We start from the raw sequence: 24,556 nt of genomic DNA, 5'->3' as shown, positions 1-24,556 counted from the left end.
CTAAAATGCATGATCTGTTTGGTATTTTGAAAAAAAAAAAGTATAAATATGCCTTATATAGGTATGGTCCTACACTATATTATTCAAATATAGCATGATAGGTCCACTTTAAGTTTTAGAACCTCCGACTGATGTATCATATATTAGCCCATTAAGGATGCTTGAAATTAAGCTAGTTTAAACTTATATTTATACATAAGCTTGTTTAGTCCAGTGGTTCCCATCCTAGGGGTTAAGGACAGGTCCTTAAATCCTTAATGGGAGAGAATTGTATGTTGCAATTGTAAAATATTGGGTCATTTCTTCGTCTTTCAGCCTCTTAAAGTTATTTAACCATTTCCTAATAAACTGTGTAACAATCCAAGATTGAGAAACACTGGTTTCAACAATGCACAATATTTTTTGAAAATTGTAATACGTTTTATTTTACATGTTAATCTGAGAAGCATCTTATTGTAATTTATAAGTAGTAACTAATAGAATAGAAGTAGAAAACATAGAAAACACAAATACTCAGTCAATACTACGTTTCTCAGTCACACATTTCCCAAAAGATCTCCTGCTTGTTCACTCACTTTTTGCTCTGGCATTTCACCAAATCCTTTGTCACCTGCTTATAGACAGGACTGCGACAAACTGGTGTTAGGAATAGCATCCACGAGCACGTGCTCTGACAGCATGCAGTCAGCGTGTCTGTGCACATATCTTAATTAGACTTGTAGTCTTAATGTAGTGATGTCATGTCTATCAGTGGGTTAGTTGTGCATCTTTCACTTTTGTTAATCCAAAACTAACTTGCACTGAAAGTACTTGGTTTGGTTCAAGTTTGCCAAAAAAATGTAAATATGGAACATTTGTCATGGTCAGACTATTGGCTAAAAATAAACTTTACCTGGGAGGCTGAGTAAGGTGATGCTTCTGTATTTGGCCCACTCTCTGGTCCCCCTATTTGAACAGGGGAACCACCACCCCGATCTGCCACTCTTTTGGTACTGGCCCCAAATTCAACGCAATGTTGATGAGATGTGTCAAACGTGACAGTTCCCTAAACACCCAGAGCATTCAGCATTTCTGGACGTCTCATCAATCCCGGGGGGTTTGCCACTGTGGGGTTGTTAAACAACCTCATTGACCTCCTCCAGGGAGCTTGATCTTGATCCTCTATCAACCCCCAGCTCTGCCTCTACCTTAGAGTTCCCCAAAGTGTTTCATCCACCGCCCATCACCCCATCAGTTGAGGTCAACAGTGTTCAAGCCTCTCTTCACCGGAGTGTCCAAGACATAATGGCCTCAGGTCCAATGATACAATAACAAAATTGATTCTCAACCTTCTGCCTTAGGTGCCCTCGTACCATGTCCACTTGGCAAGCACAGAAGTCGAATAACAAGCCACCACTCAGGTCAGATCAGGGAGGCCATTCCTCCTGATAATGCCCCTCCAAGTGTTTCCATTATTGCCCACATGTGCGTTGAAGTCTCCTAGCAAGACTAAGGAGTCCCCTTCACAAGCCCCGTACAGGACTCTGTTCAGAGTCTCCAAGAAGGCAGACAACTCAGAATACTAGCCCCCCCCAACCCCATAACCCGCAGACATAGAGAGGCAACCCTCTTATCCACTGGGGTAACTCCAACTTAGCCCGCTCTTTGCCAGGGACTTTTGAGTATCCCAACACCTGCAGGCGCATCACATCTTGGTCAACTCCGGAGAAGAATAAAGTCCAACCCCTATCCAGGTGGAAGGTTCCAGAGTCGAGGCTGTGCATGGTTGTGAGCCCCACCAGAACAAACTGGTAACACTCTACCTCACGCACAAGCTCTGGCTCCTTCCCCCCCAGAGAGGTGGAGTTCCATGTCCCCAAAGCCAGCCTCTGCTGCCAGAGTCTGGTCTGTCGAGACCCTCTTCCTTCACCGACACCCTTCTGGCAGCGCAAACCCAACCCCATCAGTTTGCCCCTAGGTAGTGAGCCTATGGGACAGAGGAGTGGAGGAAGTGTCCCCATAGCTTCTTTGGGCTGTGCCCTGCCTTTCATGGGGTATTTTCTTAAACCATTCTTAGTCCGACAGATAATTTATTATGTTAATATATTCAGTGGCGACTGGTCATTAGGGGCAGGTGGGGCACAGCCCCACCTAGTGTCAGCAGAAAGTATTACACATAATGAAAACAAAAAATGCAAAAAGATGCAAAAAAAGAAATAAAAAAATATATAAAATATATTTTAAGGTCATGTTTAATCATCTGATTCGTCTGTACATTGCTGTGTTAGTCTGTGTTCTTCTAATTAGTGTCTACAGTGCCGTTTTGAGCCATGTGGGACAAAACCTGATTCTGCCCCTCCCTCTCACTGTTTAAGTGAACGGTGACTGTAAAAACTACACTGCGCATGCTCAGAGTATTTTTCAATGGAATGTGTGTGGCAAAAAAAAAAAGGCCAAAGGGGCACGGAGCTGCCATCCCCACCATACGTCAGCTCACATTATTCAGAACTGATTGGCTGTAAATATGTCACGTGTGCAGTGCTGCGAAACGTCACGTGTAGTGTGAAGAGAAGACGAGAGAGCAGCATATAGCTAACATCACCAGCGATTAAAAATAAGTAAAAAACGGAAAGAAAATGAATGAAGTTGACCATTTACTGGAGCACACATTTGAGACACTTAGTCTCGGAGAGAAACTGGAGGTAAAGCGCCTCGGTGCCCACCATCCACCGGATTTCCAAATGGTCCAGACTGCGGGCAAAGTGAACCGCGGGTTTAATGCTGAGTGGTTTGCTAAAAAGAAATGGCTAACGGCGAGCATCCAGAAGAATTCCCTCTTTTGCTTTCCTTGCCTGCTTTTTGGTGAAGATCAAGGTACTTGGTCGAGGACAGGTTACAAGGACTTAAAGCATCTTTCGGAGAGGACAATGAAGCATGAGAGCAGCAACAGTCACTTGGAAAATGCCGTAAAATTGGGATTACTGGGAAGGGTGAATGTTGCAGCTCAGATTGACAGCGCCTACAGACGCGGCATTGATGATCATAATAGAAAGGTGGAAGAAAACAGGTACGTGTTGGGTCGGATCATCACCTGTATTAAACTGTGTGGGAAATGTGAGACAGCACTGCGGGGCCACGACGAGTCGACGGACTCTCTGAATCCAGGGATATTCAGGTCAATTTTCGAGACAATGTGTGAGGGCGATTCCAGGCTTCGACGGCACTACGAAGCTCAGCCCGTTTTCAAAGGGACATCAAGCACCATACAGAATGAACTCTTGGACTGCATGTATGATGTGTACAGGGAGGAAATATCCAAGCAAGTGGACAACACATCATTTGTTGCCGTTCAGGCCGACGAGACAACCGATGTCTCATGTAAATCGCAAATGGTGATTGTGCTGCGATACATTATGCCTGACCTCACAGTTACAGAGCGTTTTTTGGAGTTTGTGGAAGTAAAGGACAAAACTGGTGTAGGTCTCTCTAACAGCATCAAGGCTGTTCTTGAACCCCTGAAGCTGAAAGAAAAGCTAATCGCTCAGACCTATGACGGGGCGGCCGTCATGAGCGGTAACGTGCGCGGGGTACAGACGGTCATGAAGGAGACGTACCCAAACGCTCAGTTTGTTCACTGCTACGCCCACCAACTGAACCTGACCCTGCAGCAACTGTGTTCAGCAAGGATGAGCATCCTGAAGGTGTTTTTTGCAGATCTAACTGCTTTTTCCACTTTTTTCTCCGGTGCTCCAAAACGTGTTGCAGCTCTTGCAGAGGCAACACAGAGACGCATACCACGGCCACCGGCTGTGAGATGGAACTTTAAAAGCAGAACTGTGAACGCGGTTTGGGAGACCCGAGAAGCACTTCTTCAGTGTATGGACCATATACGCACACAACCAGGATGGGATGCGGTCACCATAAGTGAGGCATACGGCCTGTCAAAGAAACTGCGGGACCGAGCATTTATGCAGCTCCTGGAGTTTTTTTCGTTGCTTATGCCAGAAGTGGATGTTTTATACAACACTCTGCAAAAACGAACCATCGATGCACCTGGGATCAACAGCGCGCTCTGCCGCTTCAAGGAAAATGTCCAGAAAATGAGGCAGCAAACTGATGCATTGGCCGCCACCACTCATGATGGAACAGACGAGCCAGGCCGACGAGTCAGCAGCACAGCGCCGGTAATGAAGGAGGCATGTGACACAGTCATCTCACAGGTGGAACAGAGGTTCTCACAGAGTGACCATTTGATCGCTGCAAAGCTCGTTGACAGCTCATTCTTCCCACAGCATGTCCTGTCATTTCCTACACCTGAGCTTGACTGCGCAGTGAAATTGTGGCCTGCTTTGGGAAACAAGGAGAAGTTGAAGTCTGAGCTGACCACGCTCTACCGCCACAGTGAACTTCACACTGGAAACCCTGCCCTGTCTCTGTTGAAATCCATTCACGAGAACAACTTGGAGGATACGTTTGCTGAGACTGTTATTTTGGTCAAAATAATAGTAACAACTCTGATGACGACATCCGAGTCAGAGAGGAACTTTTCCACCCTCAAAAGGATAAAGACTTTCACTCGCAACACCATGGGACAGCTGCGACTTAACGCATTGGCCATGCTTTCAATTGAAAGCCAGTTGATCCAGCAACTACAGGACTTCATCCCCAAAGTGATAGAAACATTCTGTCAGAGGAAGGACCGCCGTGCCGCTTTTCTTTTCAAGTGAGCCTTCAGCTTTGGTAAGTTCATTTATGTCATATATTTTGTTGATCTTCTGTGTTTTGCCTCTGCTGGATCGATTGATATTGTGACCTCGGTGATGAGTGTCTGTGTTTTCCTTATATTTACAGTCTATGGTGTTTTAATGCTAAAGCATTATGGTGGTTGTTGTTGTTGTTAAGAATTGCTTTGTGATGGTGCCCTTTACTTATGTATTAAGGTGCATTACAATATGACATCCCCACGCTGTGTACCGTACATTTACGTACACAGTGTACGTAAATGTATGCGCTGACAGTGTTGCTCCGGGTGGGGAGGAAGGAGGGAAGGGAAAAGAAAAAGAGAAAAAAGAAAACAAAGAAAGAGAAAAAAAAGAAGGAGAGAGAGAAAAAAAAAGAAGAGAGAGGAAAAAAAAGAGAGAGAGAAAAAAAAAAGAGAGAGGGCAAAAACACCAATCGAGATGAAAAAAAGGAGAGTCGGAGCGTAAACCCTCCTCTCTCTGTCCCCCCCCCCCCCTCTCTCTCCCCCCCCACCTCTCTCTCTCTCCCCCCACCTCTCTCTGCCCCCCCAGTTTTGTACACATAGAAACGCCACTGAATATATTATAGTTGCTAACAGCTTTAGCTTAATTGTAACTCCAGCGCTCTCGTGCCTCCGCAGAGTGTCTGTTTTCATTTCATAGTTACGTTTTTGCTTACCAAATATGACTAAAACTACCCAAGAAGAAGACAAACTTTAAAGTCACTGTTCTAATTTGATAGTTGCATTACTAACAACTCAAATCAGTCCAGCAAAAGATGACCAGCTTTAATGTACGATGTGCCATTACATTTACTTTTACTATGTCATTTTGAGTCTGTTTACTATAACGTTGCAAATCGCTGTATTTATGTGATACATGCTTATTGTGCGGGTGTGTTTGCATTGTACATGAAAGGGACGGGACATTTACTACACAGTCTGCAGACTGGGCCCTGGTTTCAGACAAACAGTGAAAAGAGGTGCTGCAGCAAAGGCAGTTTGAGGGAACACAAAACAAAAATGAACCAGACAATTAGCATAATGTCCTCTTTAAAAGGTATGTACATGCATGTGTAAAGTACCCCACACAACTGAAAATTGGTCCCCCTCAAAAGCCCTGTTGTATATCTGAAACTGTGTGGGAAAGATATTATGCTGGACCAGTTGAGAATGGTCGGTCTCGTAAGTGCTTCAGAAATGCATCATGGTTCTCTTGGAGGTCATAAAGGCTGGAGGCGTCTGACTTAGCAAAAATAAAAACACCTGACACAGCGGTTGTGACGTAGGTAGTCACACCCCTCATGTGCTCATAGCTGTATCATACAAAAAACAGACAATTTAAATACGTTTTTTTTTAAAGATTCTCATGTAATAACTCACAGAGTATGAAGGCAGTATTTGAGGTGTTTGGAAAGCATAATATAAGTCAACGTTGTCATACATCGAATGCATGGACGTTCCACAAAAACAGATAAGTTCTCTAGCGTTCCCTTTTGCCGATGCTGTCTCTCCCTCTCACTGCTACTCTGCTGTTTATTTGACTGAAGTGACTCATCACTCGGCAGCGCTGGGACTCGTCTCCCAGCTCAGCGTGCTCTCACCATTTCACTGGCAAAAACTAAAATTAGGCGAAACATTTTTCGCTAGCAGGAAGTGGCTCTCCACAGAAAGCTTTATTCTGACACCCTTTCATCTAATGTGCTGCAGGCCATTGCAAACTCACATATGGGCACAAATGTGTACAGACACACATGGGGCAATCCTTACAGAGGACTGTGTGTGTGTGTGTGTGTGTGTGTGTGTGTGTGTGTGTGTGTGTGTGTGTGTACTCATTTTGCAGGTTGATTCAATTTGCATAGTCACCCATGAAGAGCCTCCCCTCACATTATTTCAGCTTCATCATTGGCAGTGGTACTGTAAGTATTCAGATCCTTTCCTTGACTAGAACTACTCACACTGTAAACATACTTCAATACAAGCAACATTCCTGCATATTAATAGGTAAACATCTCCAAGTAGGTATTCGGAGAAAGAAAGAAATTAGACAGAACATGTTCCCTGTCGGTTTTTCACTATTAAATAAGATGTTGTTGGATTAATATTAATGATGCTAGTAAATGTGTTTGTTGAATTTACTAATGAAGATGAACGAGACGGAGCTATTTATACTGATACAGATACAGAAAAATAAATAAAACCTGTAACGATGCATTTTCCAGCTCAATCCGTTCAGTTTGTTACAAAAATGTATGATATAAAAATGTGAAGATACATTTTACAGGCCTTACAGATTTTACTGGACAGGAAGGAGTTGAAAAACTGCAATTTTGGAATTAACTTGTCTTGTCAGACGAATGAAGTGCAGTAAAAATAACACAATTTACTGCTGACTGAGATGGAAAAAACGTACTGCAGATACTGTACCTCAAACTCTTAAGTACAGATTCCACCTCTACTCTTTCGTTATGTGACGACTGTACATCGTACACGTTTATTTAATCAGTGATTCTGTAAATCCGAAGCATGAATATTATAGCCATTGCAGTAGAGGACAGTAAAACTCCCCATCAATTCAACACCATTTTTTTATTAGCATATCGTTTCCCATGAGTCTTTGCTACTGATACACGGTCATAACCTCATGGGAGTTGTTCCCTTCACATTTTACATTTGAATGGAGAACTGACGCATTATGTTATTTTGTTTTAAGAGTCCTGAGATGTTAGTGTTGTTGTCGAAAATGCTCTTGGGTCAGTTAAAAGCTATTGTTTAATTTGTCTCCAGGTTTCAGGAGGCGGGAATGTGTGGGAGGAAGGATGGAAAAAACACCAATCTTCCTTGTCATACAGTGACCTTTAAGGTGACTGTGTGTGTGTGTCAAGGGTAGTCAGGAGGTAGGGAGAAACACCTCTCACCATCACATCCACATAAGGTAAGGGTGGTCGTGTGTGGAGGAGTAAAGATGAGCGGCTGGTATCTTAGCAACAGCACGTTAATGGAGGAGAGAGGAGAATGCGTCGATGAAGGTGGATGGTCGGACACACACACACACACACACACACACACACACACACACACACACACACACACACACACACACACACACACACACACACACACACACACACACACACACACACACACACACACACACACACACACACACACACACACACACACACACACACACACACACACACACACACACACACACACACACACACACACACACACACACACACACACACACACACACACACACACACACACACACACACACACACACACACACACACACACACACACACACGTTTGTAGCCAGAGCCCCTGGACAGCAGACAAAAGGTATTCTGTTAGAGCTCCCTGATGTTGTTATCCAAGTCACGGAGAGAAGTTTCATGTTTTCAGGATACCATTTTCAAGCTGATATTGATGTGTCCTTGTTAACCAAAGTTTAACATATCTCATATCCTAACAACTTTTATGCTATAATATTTCTAGTATTAAGTTCAAACTCCCTCTGAAACACAGAAGGGCAGAATAACAAAGAATGTAATGGGGTCACTTAAAGCACTATGAGTTGCACCATTTGTACCTGCTGTCTCAAAGTCCAATTCAAAAACATTAAATATGTTACAGCGCAAATACGCTCATACAGTTTTGTCCTTTTTTGGCATCTGATTGCAGTCATCCATTTGGTCATCCATTTGGCAAAGTGAACATACGCTTGAGGGTAAGGGGTGAGAGTCAATTTAAATGACATAAATACTGTGTAAAACTTTTTAAAGAGGCCCTATTATGCTTTTTGGGGGTTTTCCCTCTCCTGTTATATAGGTTTTTTGTGCATGTACAGTATATTGTCTGCAAAGGACAAAATCTAAAACTTCCCACTAGAGGGAGTTTGTCTCCCACACACTCCCCTTCCTATTTGACTTGCATAACATAATTACATCACTATGTAACACTCAGATTTTAAAGCATGTAAACATGTCACAATAGAGGCACAAAGATGAGATTCAACCACAGAGCTTCATGCCAGAGAGGGAAAATACTTGAACCTATTTTGTTCACATTATACAGTACATGCATCATTAGGCAATATTATAAGGAATCACTCCGAAAACTTTCATTGTTATGCGGATGATACTCAATTATATGTATTCAAATCAAGCCTGATGAAACCAATCATTTAAATAACATACAAAATTGCTGACACAGACAAAACGGAAGTTATTGTACTTGGCCCTATAGGCACCGAAACAAACTATCTAAAGATATACTCACTCTGTATGGCCATAACTTGGCCTCCAGCGAAACAGTAAGGAATCTCAAGGAACGCCCTCTTTCATTTAGGCACCATTACAAAAATCGAAAATAGATAGATGGATGGATGGTCCTTTAAACACAGAATTTATTTTCACATAGCTTGGCAAAGAAAGAGCTCTTCCAGGTGATTAATAATACAAAGATGCGAATATCAATCTGTTTGGTTGCCCAATCACACCGAGAGAAAGGGCTCCAGATGCTATTAAATCATTTTTCTACCTTTCCTCTTTTTGTATCTCCTTCCTGTTCGTTTTAATCTAAATCTGACCCTTTTGGCCCATCTTGTTTTGATGATGCATCTTCACCTCTCTATAACCATATTTCTCACTTTTTCCATCTCACACCCTCACACACACACACACTTCTGAAAGGTGTTCCACTCTCCCTGGGTGTGAATTGGATTGGCTTCACAAGGGACAGGAAGAAGATGCATGGATGGATGAATGAACTGAAAAATGATGGAGGGGGGAGAGTGATGGACCAACATGGAGAGAAAGACATCTGACCTGATTCCGATTCTCAACCACAAATACACCTCTGAAATATAAAAACAAGAGCGGAGATATGATGAAGAGAGGCTGGAGGAAAGAAGAAAAGAGGAACAATAAGAAAGAAGGCAAGAAAAATATAATATGAGGGCGCTAACGACACTTCCGAAGTGAAGAATAGTAGTTTCTTCATGACTTAAAGCTGCCGAGTCATACATTGCACCTGAAACAACAAATAAGTCCAGAGTTACGGTTTCTTTACTTCCTCTACAGAAAAAAATAAACGCTTTCATTCAGAAATCACAGTTTCAGTGTGAGCCTGCTGCCTGCCACTCGTCCACCGGCAGAGCGACCGGACATCGACCCCTTATTTATTCGGTGCTCCCTACAAACAAAGCCGTCTATGCTATCTGATGGTCTATTTGACACGAGTTCATATATTGTTTTGTAATTATACCGTCTTTGACAAACTGGATTTTGTTTTCTGGCACCACTTTAACATTTTACTGTGAAAATCTGCATTTTGGAATGAGGGCACACACCGAAAGTAAGAGGGCGCAGCGCCCCTGTTACCCAGTTTAGAAAAAACTCTGGAAGGTGCAGAAAAATGAAGAAAAACCTAGGCACTCATACTCTACTCTAAAAGTGAAGTTCATCATAACTACACTACACTTCTGCAGCTAACTGCTAGAACTAGAACAACCTGCCACTGATGCGCTGCTACAGTACTAGACAATTCTCTTTCTTATTCAAATCAAATATGAAAAATATAGTTCATCTGAAATAAATCCATAGCTCTTTGAAACATTCCCCGTATAATGAAATGTTGAATTTGTTTGATGGAAAGTGCAGTGAGTTGAAAAGGGGTTCCTATCCGGCACGAAATGTTGCAATCACATAAAGTTATCGAGATCGATCAAAATCACTTGGACTTTTTTAAGTCTCAATCTCCTAAAACAACCACTCCTAGACTTCCCATAAAGCAACACATTCAACCTGCCTGGTGTACATCCACAGTTTGTCTGTTTAGCTTTCTGTTGAAAGTTATTGTCATCAAGTTCAAGCAAAGACAAATGTTTTCACTGTATACTGTACATTGCATTTATTATATATTTATTATATCTTTCACATGAACAAAAATAAAATGAGTCTGAAATGGGTGGATTGGCACTTTAATTGATCCACCTATGAGCCGTTTTGTTTCCTCCATTTTAGCAGCAAGGCAACTGTATTAAAAAATATATATACTTTTATTTAACAGCGATTCATTGTGTCCTTTCCCATTTTTGTCTTAAAGGGGACCTATCATGCAAAATGCACTTTTGTACGTCTTTTATACATGAATATGTGTCCCCGGTGTTCCAGGGAACTCACCAAGTGTCAGAAAACACAACCCTCTCTATTTTCCTCCATACCCAAATCTCTAAAAAAGGGGCTGCAACGGATCTGATAAAAACAGATCCAGATTTGAACACGTTACTGACGTCAGGACGGTGGCGCTACGGCTATTGGGCCAACTCTCCACCTATCAGGGGAATGTGGGGTTGGGCCACGGCCGGCCATTGCCGCTCGAAAGCGCTGGAGACACTGTAGTACATATGCCAGGCCTGTAAGTGGCGCTGTAGTCTGCCACAAAAGCAGCGAAGAAGACTTCCCGCCCATAGTTACCATGGTTACCCTTCTGTTTATTCTCCGCTGTGGCTTTTTTTCTCCCTCCCCGAGGCAAGCGTTTGCTCCCGCTGCTTTAATTCAATGCAATCCCTCCCCGTCGAGGCAAGCACTGTAATTCTCTCCGGTTAGTCCACCAGCAGATGACAAACACCCACCTCTCCGCCTCTTCCAAGGAACGAGGGGACCGTGCGGCAGAGTTTCAGTTTCTTTCGCCGGTCAAGATGTCCGTTAAAGTTTAAATCTTCCGGACAAAATTAGAAAAGTGCCGGTCAAAGGTCTTCTTTGTTATTTATTGAGCTTTAAAACAAATGAATAACGACTCTATATAATAAAACACGGAGGACGGAGATCTCTTTTTCTCCCCCTCTTGACTTGATCAGAGCACGCTACCCTCTCCTGCAGGGGGGCGTGGTCAGCTGCAGCTCACAGAATCAGCCCCCTGCAAAAACAGGGCTGCAGAACAGCAAATAGAGCGAAATGAGGCATGGCTAAAATGCATGGTCTGTTTGGTATTTTGAAAACAGAAACATATAAATAAACCTTATATAGGTATGGCCCTACAATATATCATTTAAATATAGCATGATAGGTGTCCTTTAACATAGGATCAAGGTTTTGACAGTGTCGATTGTTCAGTCTGCCACTTTGGTACGGCCTGAATTATCAAGGTTCAAGGCTTTTATTGGTCATACAATTATAGCATCAACTATAGTTTGCTATTTATTTTTGGTAGATATGGCACCAACAGTATGAGTCACAATGAATTTAGTGATCTCTTAACTTTCCATTTAGCACAATCCAGGTAAAAAGTTTGATGTATCTAAATCTTTGAAGGGTTCCTGCCAGAAAAGCTATTAGGTCCAAGTTGGTCAGAGGGAAGAGGAGTGGCTGAGCAGAAACACGGCAAAGCGCCTTGTCACTACAATAGAGCCGGACCATCTTAAAAAGGTCAGCCTTCCTTGAGTGAGCTTTGAACCGTTATTGTTTTTGAACCCTTTATTTTATTCACCAGGTTGCAAAACACTACAGGAACTTGGCTTGGGTCTTGAGGGTTATCACATGTATCCATTGATAAATAAACTAAATACTTGACTACTGCTAAGTTATTCCTTATAGCAGTTTGCTACTTGTATAACTTTGGTTTAAGAAACATCTTAAGAAAGAATAATGAAAAAAAAAACAATTTCAGCAAGACAGTCAGCCGGGCTTGCAAAACAGTGGTGGAAAACCCCATTTCATTTTATGAATACCTGCATAAGTGATTACCTTTTCTAGTCGCTAATGGAGTAATAGCAAAGGTTGGAGTGGTGTGTTTTTAAAGTGAGTTGGCAAATAACACGTTACATTTTCAAAAGTGACCGAGTAGCAGCTCATCTAAAAGATATATCAAAGTGTGGTGGGTAAGTGAGGACGCAGAATGAAAAGCAGTTGTGTTCAGAGAGGGAAAAGGTCCTTGGCACTGAGCAATACCTCCCACTGGATGTCATTACAGAGTCACAGCCTCTGATCTGTAGCTTTAAAGACTCCACAGGGCCACACACTGCAAAGCCCGACATAATGAAGAAAGAATTGAAACGCATCATTTTTCTCCCAGACTACAACATCCGAACTCCACCTCTTTTTTGTCCATGGGTGCTTTAATTGAGGGCTTAGAAGTAGAACAAATACATGTTGGACTTCAATGGCAGTTAAATAAAGGTAAAATAATGTCTAGCTCAGTTTTGAAAACAAGCCCAAGAGTCCACCGCCATGCTAGCATCTCTATGAAACAATAATGCTAAAGGCCAACACGTCGTAGCTAAGTGTTTCAGTGTGGTAACATTCACTAATTAGCGCTAAACATTATGTAAAGCTGAGACTCATGGGACTGTCATTAGTCATTGAGCAACTGAAAATTCAACTTAATGAAGATGAAAGTGTGATTTCCTGTCATCCTGAGGCATGCCACTCAAGAACTCAAGGTGTTTGCTAGATGGTCAGTCAGGAGGGAACCAAAGTCATTAGGACACATCATCTGGGTACCTGAATGTACGGTTGCCAACAGCTACAAATGCTTTTCAACGGCCCAAAACACTTTCATTGGGAGAAATGCGCTGCAGTTTCAAAAACAATGAAAATAAAAAACCACAGTTGTTCCAAAACACATGCAAATGTGAAAACATCTTCACCAACTTGACAAAACATGCTCAAAGTTTACTAAACAAGCTGCATAAATGAAAAGCTGCAAATATAAAACGCTGCAAGAAGCTAAGAATATGACAGAAAATGTTTCCCGGGGTTAATAAAACATTTTGCAGCTAGGACCGGAGGACGTTCAGGAATTCTAACGTTGGTTTTGAGCTTTTTGCAGCGTTTTTCTATATGCAGCGTTTTGATAATGCAAGGCATAATATGTTTCTTCATTTGCATGTCTTTTGGAAATGTGTGTTTTGATTTGTCATCGTTTTTTTAGTGCAGCGCATTTCTCCAAATGGAAGTGTTTTTGGCTGCTGTAGCACGTTTGCACCTTCCGGCCACCATATGTATTGAATATAATTTTGTTGTTTTGTCGGTCTGACTGTTTGTCTGACTGCCTTTTGTTTTTGTTTGTTTTTACTCGTGTTTTTTCTCTGTAAAGCGACCTTGGGTCCCATGAAAGGCGCTATATAAATCTAAGTTATTATTATTATTATTAATTGCAATCCATCCAACAGTTATAAAGACACCCCACTGAAAGCCAAGTGTTGAAATGCTGGAGGAAAAGTCAAGCATCACCAATGGTTGCATATGTGTACCTTTAAAGACTGTGACATAGCCATTAGTCTCAACATGTGTCCAAAAATTACATTTGCTTACTTTCGCCAATGGCAGAAGGATTCATGGCTTTTCCCAAAGTTCCTTGTTCGCTTATTAATTGTTCTCTATATAATAGACACTAAGTGGTTCAAACATAGTCATTTGGGAAATTGGAGACATGTGAGTCATCGCCATTTTGCCATCCTGGAGGAAAAGTCCGGCTATCACCAATGTCAAGGTATTTATCCTCTGATAAAAAGGAAATATTCACAGAAAGTGTTGTACAGTTGTATCTTGAGAGACAGCAACAGAAACATTAGACTCAACATTTGTCCAAAAATGACATTTGTTTGCCTTCAACTAAGACCTGTTATGGCAGTAGGGTGAATGGCTGTTCCCAAAGTCCCTTGTTTACTTATTCACTGTTCTCGATATAATAGACACTAAGTGGTTTAAAATACAGTCATTTGGGAAGTTGGACACTTGTGAGATATCATAATTTTGTTGTCTGTATGGACATTTTAACACTTATAAAACGCGAGTCATGTGGGATTATCAGCAGAAAGCAAGGCAATGGAGGAGCTCAGGGTGGATGGCTGGCTGGCTTACTGTTTTACGACAGTTGACGCCAGTTTATTTTTTCCACGACCGGGGTTTTTCCCTAAGCAAGTCTTTTTTTGTGCCTTAACCCAACTGAATCATATATTTTTCAGATTAGAAAACGTTTTGATGTTCTGCAACAGTGATTTGTAACAGATTTGGAAAGTGTAAGATTGGAAAATGGATCGTTCTGGGAGGTATTTTTGATTTGTAAGCTGTCACATGAACGAATTTTAGCCTGGCAGGTATAGCTAAATCAAATTATAAGTGTATAAATAGATTTAGCAGAGCCAGAGTTAATGTATAAGTGGAAGAAGGAGATAGTTAGATAATGATAATCCTCCCTTTGCTCAAATACATTCTGCCTTGTTAACTAAGAGGGAAAATGTAAACAACAATGCAGCGGCACAGCATGCCTCGTTACATTTGTACAAATCATCTACCCTGTGTGTGTGTGTGCGCCGATGCGTTTCTTTAGCCGGGTATACTGTATGTCAGTGTGTGTGTGGGTGTCAGAGCGAGGATGAGAGGAGGTGGCTGGCACTGGCTGGACCTGCTTACACAACACACACACTCTATAATTGGACTCAAAGGAACGAGGAGATCCGCCCGCAGGGTTCGGATTATGCTGATATATGGCATATATATTGCCAGGCTAACGTTCCTATCTCATATCGGGCTCTAATGTTAGCCAGAAGTTAATACACCGGCAAAGTAAAATAAGGCTGACAGAAAAAAGAGAGTTTGCCTGCAAATCTTAAAGAGCATCTGGGCCAACTGACATGTCAGAGACAAACTGGGATGTCTTGAGGGGACGATTCTGCTTTTAGCTTGTTGCATTTTATCTGCTGAAACATTTTTTATATCAAAACAATAGATCACTCCTCTGAGGCGTATCACACACACAGGCCATCACAGGGACACGCACTCAAAAGGCTTGATTTACAACTCATATATCACAGGCAGTAGATTTTTGATTTCCTGTCATCCTAACTCAAAATCAAAAGCACATTTAGGAGAGCACTCGTGAACAATAGCACTAGTGTGGAGGGGTACAGAGTCTCAGAAGTGCCAAAGTTGCTAAAAGGCAAAGAAAAATCCAAAGTAGTTCAATGTATGAATAAACAATAGAGGCAACTGAATTGTTAAAATGGACTATGGACTATATACAAATGTATTTATCTTTTGACTTTTGTTTTAGATTTAACATCATTATGCGATCATTTACATTTTGTAAAGCCCGATCCAATCTTGCTTCTAAAAATTATGCTTTCCAGTCTCAGAAATAAATCGTATAAATAAGTTTTGGTTAAAACGTGTTATGTCTGTCTTGTCGGTTTTATTGTACACTTTAATCCATTTAATATGGTTTTACTCGCTTATTATAATAAGGCAAATGTTATTGTTACCTTTATCATGTAATTGTTTTTCTATTTAGCTTGTGGTTCGTTTTTTTCTCGCAAAAATGTGTGCCCAAGTACAGTTTTGTAGGCCTAAAATTAGGCATGCTCAACAACTTGTTGATCTACAAATCCTATAATTTTTTATTAATTTTCAAAACGAAATCCGATTTACAACCAATATTTTAATTATGAATATTAAATGAGGCTCTGCTCAACGCACCTGATACATTATGAACAAATTAGAGTCTGTGTCTAATCCATTTGACATGATGCTAATGTCTAAATGGATTAATATGGAGAGCGCCACGGCTGCCGGCACAAACCATCAAGTGTTTGATGTCTAAGCTCACTGTCCATCACGCCCGGCCTTACACTGTTTGGTGCCTTCATTTGGTTAAATGTGAATGGTTGTGTGTGTGTGTGTGTGTGTGTGTGTGTGTGTGTGTGTGTGTGTGTGTGTGTGTGTGTGTGTGTGTGTGTGTGTGTGTGTTATAGGTTGCAAAGGGTTGCCATAGAGGAGAACACAATTCATTTCAGCTCATTATAGGTGACGTGTTCATTAACAGCGTCTCAGATGAAGGTAATGAGAGAGAGGTTGTTTCTGATATAAATCTTTATAAAACCTGGAGAGGTGGGGGGTCTAAGGGCGCAGCAGACAAAAGGCTTATATCTTCGGACCAAACTTTTAGCACAGGCCGTATGAGAACAATAAAGAGCTGTTTGAACATTAAAGCATGGAGACATGTCATAGAGGCACTAAATGTAAATATGAACTTGAAAAAAAACACATTCACACTTTAATAATTTTGCATTTTCTCTCCATGTTATAATTTAGTTTATCTTTTAATTACTAATTTACTGGCCAAACATCAAGAACCAACGGTGAAACAGTCAATGATATCAGTTTTCTGTAACTCATTTCAGAGGGAAATATTAAAATGTTTCCACACTACATTTATATGAAAGATTTTTGGATTAAACATATGCTCAATTTAGACAACATGATTACTTAACATAATATTTATAAGAAGATCATTTCTACACATAATAATTGGAAAGCAGTTTGTCCTTGCAATGAGTGCTGAGTGTTACATACGCCATTTTGTCTGCAAGTACTCAAGATTTTCATTTTTTTTTAAGCTGCACTGATCAATAATTTTGAGTAAACAAATTGATGATATGGTTAGTGTGAAAAATCATAATGTCAAATGTACATAGATGTATTTGTAGCAAAGCAGTTCCCCTCCACTTTTATAGCATCTCATTGTTTTGGTTATACGGCCTGCATATGTACTGTTTGAATTCCTTCTCACGGGTCTTATTTTCTACAACTGCAGGTGGCAGTTTTCAGTGAAAAGCTCTATTAAGCTGCTGTGCGCTACCTGCTGAGCATGATACAGCAGAGAGATACAGTTAGCGGCGAGCCGGTGAACATAGAGCACTTAGCAGCTGAAGAGCCAGATGTTTACTCTGAGGAGTCAGTGGAGACCAAAACACATCTAAAAGGAGAGACAATATTAATCAAGCGGTCAGGAACATGCTCCCAAATGAGTGCTAATTTTGCTCCGTTGGCCCCGTGTGTCAATAGAAAACTCGATATATATTGATAGTCAAAGTTGTGTTTTTTAATATGGTATTTGTGTTGGACTTTCTTACAGATCCCTCCAAAATTGCAGATTGTGTTAAAGTAAGATTGGAGGTTATCACAGAGACACTTTTCTCCATTAGCAGGTGAACGTGAAAACAAAGTCATACAAACATAATTCTGCACAGCGGAGCTCAAACATCCAAGTGAAGAAACACACAAAAAAAACATATTCATGAGTGGAAGGAGGCTCTAAGTAAGGGATCAGAATATTTATACCACCACTGACAATGATTATATACGTTTTCAAAGTACTTTTAGTGGAGTATTCTGACATTTTCCTCATAAATGGGGATTTGGAGTCCAAATTAAAAAGCGAGAGGTATATTAAATCACATAGGGAGAAATATTTCTGAGAAGACACTTCACTTTTACTTCCACAGAAGGTCAGGGGAAAATACCATAATGCAGAGCGGCAGTCTCGATCTGTTGTTGGTGATGTGTGAAAGACAATGACCTCTACCGGGCCGTTTGTTGTCATGGTGCGTTTGTTGAAATTACTCAGGTCTCTTTCCAGCCTCAAACTTTTTTTTTGTTTCTACTTTGATGTTAACTGTGTAACAATTGGATAATTGAGTTTAATAGAAAACACTTCCTTTCATTATAAAACTCCTTTGGATGGGGATTTTATCCAATTTCACAGCCAGAGTTTTGCATTTGACAGCTAATTGGAAGCAACTTCTTTGATATTCCTGACTAGGGTGTGGCATGGCGTGTAGTGCAACAATGACCTAGTGTCAATTCACTTTCTAGGATTCCTATTGCAAGAGTTGTGGGTTTTGTGTCTGTGCGTTTGTGCATGAAGCTCATTTTAGGTGCCTGAGAGCCTTAATGACCAGCCAGTCGATAGTGGCTGGTACAGGAGCCGCGGCTCAGCAGCTTTAGATGCTTCTGTCAGCTGTGATCAGTGTGATGGAGCGGAACACAGGCAAACAGGCAAACAATGTGCCACAAGGGTTACTGCAGTATCAGGAAAACCACTATCGGTCCTTTCCAAGAAATCCTTTCAACTGGTCTTTGTTCGGTGACCTTCATGTTTCATCAGCTGAACTAGAATCCGTTTTTGAACTTAAAACAAAAAACATATCCGACTGTGCTTGAAAAATGCTCAACTCGCCTAAAGTCTAAAGCCACTACAGCTTGTTTAAGTAAAGTCAATTTTATTCTTGTAGCCCAAAATACCAAATACGCCACAAAAGGTCTGTCATTTGGAAGGAATTGTAGTCCAAAGGGTAGTGTCAGAGGAAAGATGAGTTGTCACTTTCTAACCCTAACCCTTCTTTAATGTTGGTTTGGCAACCTAAAGTCAGCATGTACGATATTTTATTAAATGTATGCAGTTTTGCCTTTCTTCCTAAGCCAAATTCAGTTTTTCGCTCCTTCCTTGATGAGGATTTCCAGAATCTCAATAATAAATGATTTTTGTGGAGACAGGAAAAAAGCTTGTGGGGGTGTATATGCCATTATTCCCTTTGTGAGGTGCCACAAATGATGCGACATGGCGAACATGGCCAAAATACTGCATGCTAAAAGTGTTCACATGTTGTGCACTTTGAATACAGAGCAATGAGCAGTTCAACTCTTCCATTGTATTATTGAACAGAGGCATCAGAATGTGCTGCAATCAATTACCGCTACATTATCCAACACTCCCGTGCGATGGACCCCATTGCCATTCAAATCAAATGGGTCAATCAAATGAATGTCACTCCGATGGGTCGATTATAACACTTAAATCCAGACAACACCTGATTCGGTTAGAATGCAGCCTACGATTTAAACACCAATTAATGGATAGGTGCAGAAGGGTGCAAAGCTGGAAAATCTATGTAGAGGATGGGACTTCTAAGACATGTTAGTATATAGCTCCACTGTTTAACATGTCAAACACAAATGTAAATAAAACAGCTCTGGATAAGTAAGATAGGACCTTTGGGGACCAGTTTACCGTAGCTTTCAGTTTTGGAGCTGAGCTGGGCTGAACACAGCTTACTCTTCTTGCCTCCACGTAGATTAAATTGATATGTAACCCAAACTTCTAATAACAAGAAATCAGAACTTTGTAAGACCCACAAAGAGGAGATTTACAAAAGGCACTGCAGTTTACCCACTAGGTAGGGCAGATATTATGTATACAGCAGTGTGGGGGTCTGGAGCCTGGCTTAAGGGCACTTCTGGTTCCTAAGCCAAGTCTTTACAGACCCTAATACATATAGAATTTCCCTCGATTTTGGTGGAGGTATTTCTAAAGATAAATGTAAAGATAAGATAGAACTTCATTCATCACAAGGGAGATTGTTGTGCAATGCAAAGTATGGGAGAAAAAAACTATACAACAGTGAAGATTATCAATAGGGTGCAATGTTAACCCAATGTACCTTTGTTTACATTGGGTTAACATTAAGGCAAAAATAGATGTACGAGAAGTGGCATATTGGTATGTAGTTACATTGAAAAATAACCCTATTAGCTTCAACTTTAGGGAAGGAAAGTTTATTCTATCAATCACAGTCCTCAACAGGGATTTTGCGTTGATTTTAGCGCCATGAAATAACTATTCTTTTAGATTCCATCACTGCCATATTTATCTATTCTACATTGTTATTCTTGAATTTGGCGAGATGAAGCAGCGCTCCAATGCACCATGAGTTGTGTTTAGGGCAATCTGTCTTTGTTAGCATTACTTCACATGGTAACATGTTGGCAGTGAGCCAGCCTATCAGAGAGCCCCTGGAGAACAGTGTGGGAGCGCTGTCTTTACTCAATAACAGCAGGGACATGCACATTCCAATGACGGTGAGAAAATGTGTGAATTTATCTCTGCTTCTATTGCTTTTATCTTCCTGTATCCATGTGGTTCTTTGCACTCTTTCATATATTTTTCACTGATTTGCTTTCTTTACAAAAAGCACAAGATAATTTTTTTATTTTTAAAAACAATAAACTGAAAAAGTAGGATCGGCTCAAGCTAGCAGAGAAGGTAGCCATAGAAACAAAAAATAACTGGCTGTTTTTAATCGCGAGGCTCTGTGCGAAACGTCCTCCCAACCTCTTTTCAACACATAGATGCAATTGTGTTTGACTTTTCTAGACCCAAAAATAAGAAGAAGAACAGAAGAAGAATTAGATTGTACAGACATTAGCATCCCTGGCTAACTAGCATCAACAAATGAACATTCTAGACTATGTTGCTATTTTTAAACCGACCCAGGGTGTTTGTAAGCTTAATAAGCTACAGCTAATAAAGCCTACTAGGTTAGTCATCTTAGCTAAAATCATGGATCACCATCTAAACCTAAAGAGCTCTTTTATCCACAAAACAGCGGATACATTTGCCAGCATTATTGTAGCTTTAAATGTGTAGCAAGAGTAATAAAGGGAATGTGGTGGAGCCTCGTAGGGTCAATTGACGCACTGGAAATCCATATCATTAGCTTGGAGCCATTCTCATTAGTCTACTTACTGATTAACTTGTAATTATTGATTTTCTGTATACGATCAACTGTAAACTGTGATGTCAAAATCTGTTCAAGAAATTAAGAACGGAAACAGAGGTTCAGGGACAAGCTACTGAAAACTGTTTATAATAGAAGTTATTCAAACCCTAATCAACAAATAAGTACGTAGCTGAAATTGGACACAATACCAATATTTTAAATAGTTTAAAATACACATTTTTACTTCACTTTGGGGGGGATAAAACAACTACATGTGGTCTAACAAAAAAAGGCATGTGAAATCAGAGGGTTTTTACATTATTTCTGAATTAATAGCATGAAGTCAGACATATTCCTGACACAGCTAAAGTATCAACAAAGCCACTGTGATGGAGAAAATGCCTTTCCTCCAATTTTGTCTTATGTAAAGCGAACGAGTGCAGAACATTTCTCATGGATTAAGTATGCCATCACAGCGAGGTAGTGATGGTTCTTACTGAACTAATATCCATTCTAAAGCTTTCTTTGCCTTTCACTGCTATGCAGTTCATGGTAAACATCTGCCCTGGAATTACAAGAGGAAGTAAGGATGATTTGTTGTGATGTAATTAAAAAAGGTAATTTTTTACGGTCCCAGAATAATCAACAATGGCCGCTCTATTTCAGACACTGTGGGTGTTTCTCAATCGCGAGGATGCTGGCTTGGTAGCACATGTCTTCCGAGTCACTTCCTTCAGAAGCTAGGCAAGAATCCTTCCTGGCATTCGGAAAACGAAGAGTGGAACAGGCTAGCAAGTGTGCAAGTTTGCGTCATATGAGAGGCCCCGCCTTACATTTTCCGCCACAGATTTGGGGAAATTGGTCCGTGCGCAAAGCATTGTGGGGATTTTAAGGACGCGAAGTCTACCCATGTGCAGCCTCGAAATTTCCCCCAAACCAAGGACGCGGCCTCGTGGAATTCCAAGTATGCTGGACATTGGAACGGTCCTGCTGCGCCACTTGATGACGTAGCATCCTTGAAATATTGGCTTGGAAGCCAATATCCTCGCGATTGGCCAGACATTCTATCATGGTTGAACTGCGCTCACATTAACTCATTTTGACCCCCAGCTCGCCATATGGAAACTTCAAGGTTAACTAAAAATACACCAACTATACCTTATGAAATTGTTCTGTTCTGATTTAATTATATTATTGTATACATTTGCAAGGTATTTATACCCATTCATTTCTGTTTCTCTAGTGGTAGTAATAATGAATCCTTTCATGATTAAACTGTGTAGTGTGCCTTTAAAGTACCCCATTTAAAACCTTTTAACATGCATATCATTATTTTTTATGAAGCCGTAATCCGACCCGTACAGATTTATTTCAGCCAGTTTCCTAAATAGAGCCTGAGAGAGGCTCCATGCCAGGAAACCTTCACGTCATCTTCTTTCATACGCCAACATATCTCATTTCTGGTGTGAGAGCATTGGCTTGTGAGGGTCTAAATGTACCACTGTTCCCCCATCATCCAGGGAAAGACAACACAAGACGGGCTGCCAAGGAACCCCTGGGAAATATCAGAACCATAGAGTGAGGAAAAAATCGAGATGGAGCAGAGAGGGGGAGAAAGATGAGATGACACGAGAGAGAGGAGGGCAGCCAGAGATAGAGAGAGAGAGAGCTGTCAAATAAGAAGAGGAAAATGATGTTAAAGGAGGGAGGAGGGAGGGGAGAAGAAAAAGAGAAGGAGGGGAAGGAGGTGGGGTGAGTGCTGACGGTAAAGCAGAGAAATTGCATTTTGATGGAGGCAAATTGAATCAGCCCTGCAATAGAGGCCTCAGGGCAGAAAGACAGATTGAGAAGCGGTTATGTCAGTAGAGAGATTACTGCCACCTGTGTGTGCGTAAGTGTGTGTGTGCGTGTGTGCGTGCGTGCGTGCGTGTGTGCCATCACTGTCTCACACAAGGATATTTGCCCTCACATTGTGACAGCCACTCCACCCGTCTTTGAGGTGAGTGAACAGACACACTCACGATTTCATTGCCTCGATTTTCATCTGAAACGCATCAACTTCACTAACAGGATTATAGCTGCTAAAAATACGGCTGGCACAGGTCTGTCTGAAAGGACTTACAGCTCTGAATCAGCTCTGAATCTAACATGGAAAAGTCAAAGTCACCTTCAAGACATTCAAAAACGCCCTCCGGAGAGTCACAATTTTTCTTTGCAAAGCATTTGTCATCCGTAGATTTTGTGTGAAGAAGAACAAACTAGTGTCTCTGGATGAGCCCACGTGATGTGCTTTTGATTTACACATTACACACAAGTATGTCTGTTTGCTGCTGTCATTGACAGTACACGTCTGTTTTTTTTTTTACACGGAAGCAATTTCAAGTCACATTTACTTGTTGAGTAACTAGAGAAGACCAATGCCATGTGAAATGTAAGATACCTTCAGGGGAAATAAAATGTTACACTCTGTGGTTACACACTGGCTGAAACACACATGTCACTATTGATCCGTACCGGAAGCTGGATTTGTTCTGCGCATGTACAAAAGTGCTGCGAATTCCCATGATGCTGACTTTGAGGTGTGTCGAAGCCATTACATTTGTTCCTTATTCAATAAAGATTTTCTCTCTTGTTTTGGAACGGAATGTGAAAAATATGGAACTCATTTCGTCATTCACTAACAAAGGTAAGCTGGTGAAATTAGTGCATTGCTTAGTCATTTACTAATCATTTAACTATGAAATAAGTATATATTAATGTTTACTTATTAAGATACTTTCGAACCCATGATATCAAAATGGTTTTCATTTCGTCAAGCAAGGCATGGCGACTAATTTATAGTGCACTTACTGGTCTGCATTATTTTATACAACATACACTTTATTTTTGTATCTGGGTTTTTGATGCCAACATGAATAATGTAAAGCTGACAAATGTACATTGCCTAATCTTTACATTATTCATGATCAAGTGGGCAGAGGGCTCAATAATACAAAGACATCAACAATATGTCTGAGACAAATTCTTTGCAAGTAACTTGGAGTTGAGGAAATCAGTCTTTCTGACTCATCTACATCCCAGCGTTTTCGGCGTTTATCACCATCAACAACAACAAGGGCTGGTTGTTCTTTCTGCTGTGTGAGCCCACTGTGCAGCTATATTTAGTTTGTCCCGCTCCATAAAAACAGACCTAATGATGAAACTAGGGCAGCCCCACAGTGACTGAGCCCCTTGCAACCTGCAGCAATAATCTCTGAAGACCTTGATGTTAACAACAACCCCGAAGAACCCGGGATATTCATTTTCCAACAACACATTCTGCCGCGGAAGATAAACTGAAGACCAGAATTTTTCTCTGCAGCGAGGTTATTCTTAAGGCTTGATCTTTTCCTAATTGAATTTTTTTAATATATATGACAGGTGCATGATTCATTACTGCAGAAATGCAACTGGTTAGTATGCAAACACAATGAAGAGTTGTATGGGGTATG

The 24,556-nt window shown here is 41.0% G+C and overlaps 1 protein-coding gene across 1 annotated transcript in view; it reads right to left on the bottom strand.

Annotated features, from left to right (window-relative positions):
- Nucleotides 1–24,556, bottom strand: part of LOC117471376 (low choriolytic enzyme-like) — an 82,941-nt gene that overhangs the window by 14,871 nt on the left and 43,514 nt on the right. The window lies entirely within an intron of this gene.

This window comes from Trematomus bernacchii, unplaced genomic scaffold, assembly GCF_902827165.1.
Source record: "Trematomus bernacchii unplaced genomic scaffold, fTreBer1.1, whole genome shotgun sequence".
Lineage (NCBI taxonomy): Eukaryota > Metazoa > Chordata > Actinopteri > Perciformes > Nototheniidae > Trematomus > Trematomus bernacchii.
The sequence above is the reverse complement of the archived record's forward strand: the minus strand, read 5'-3'. Positions and strand labels throughout refer to the sequence as shown.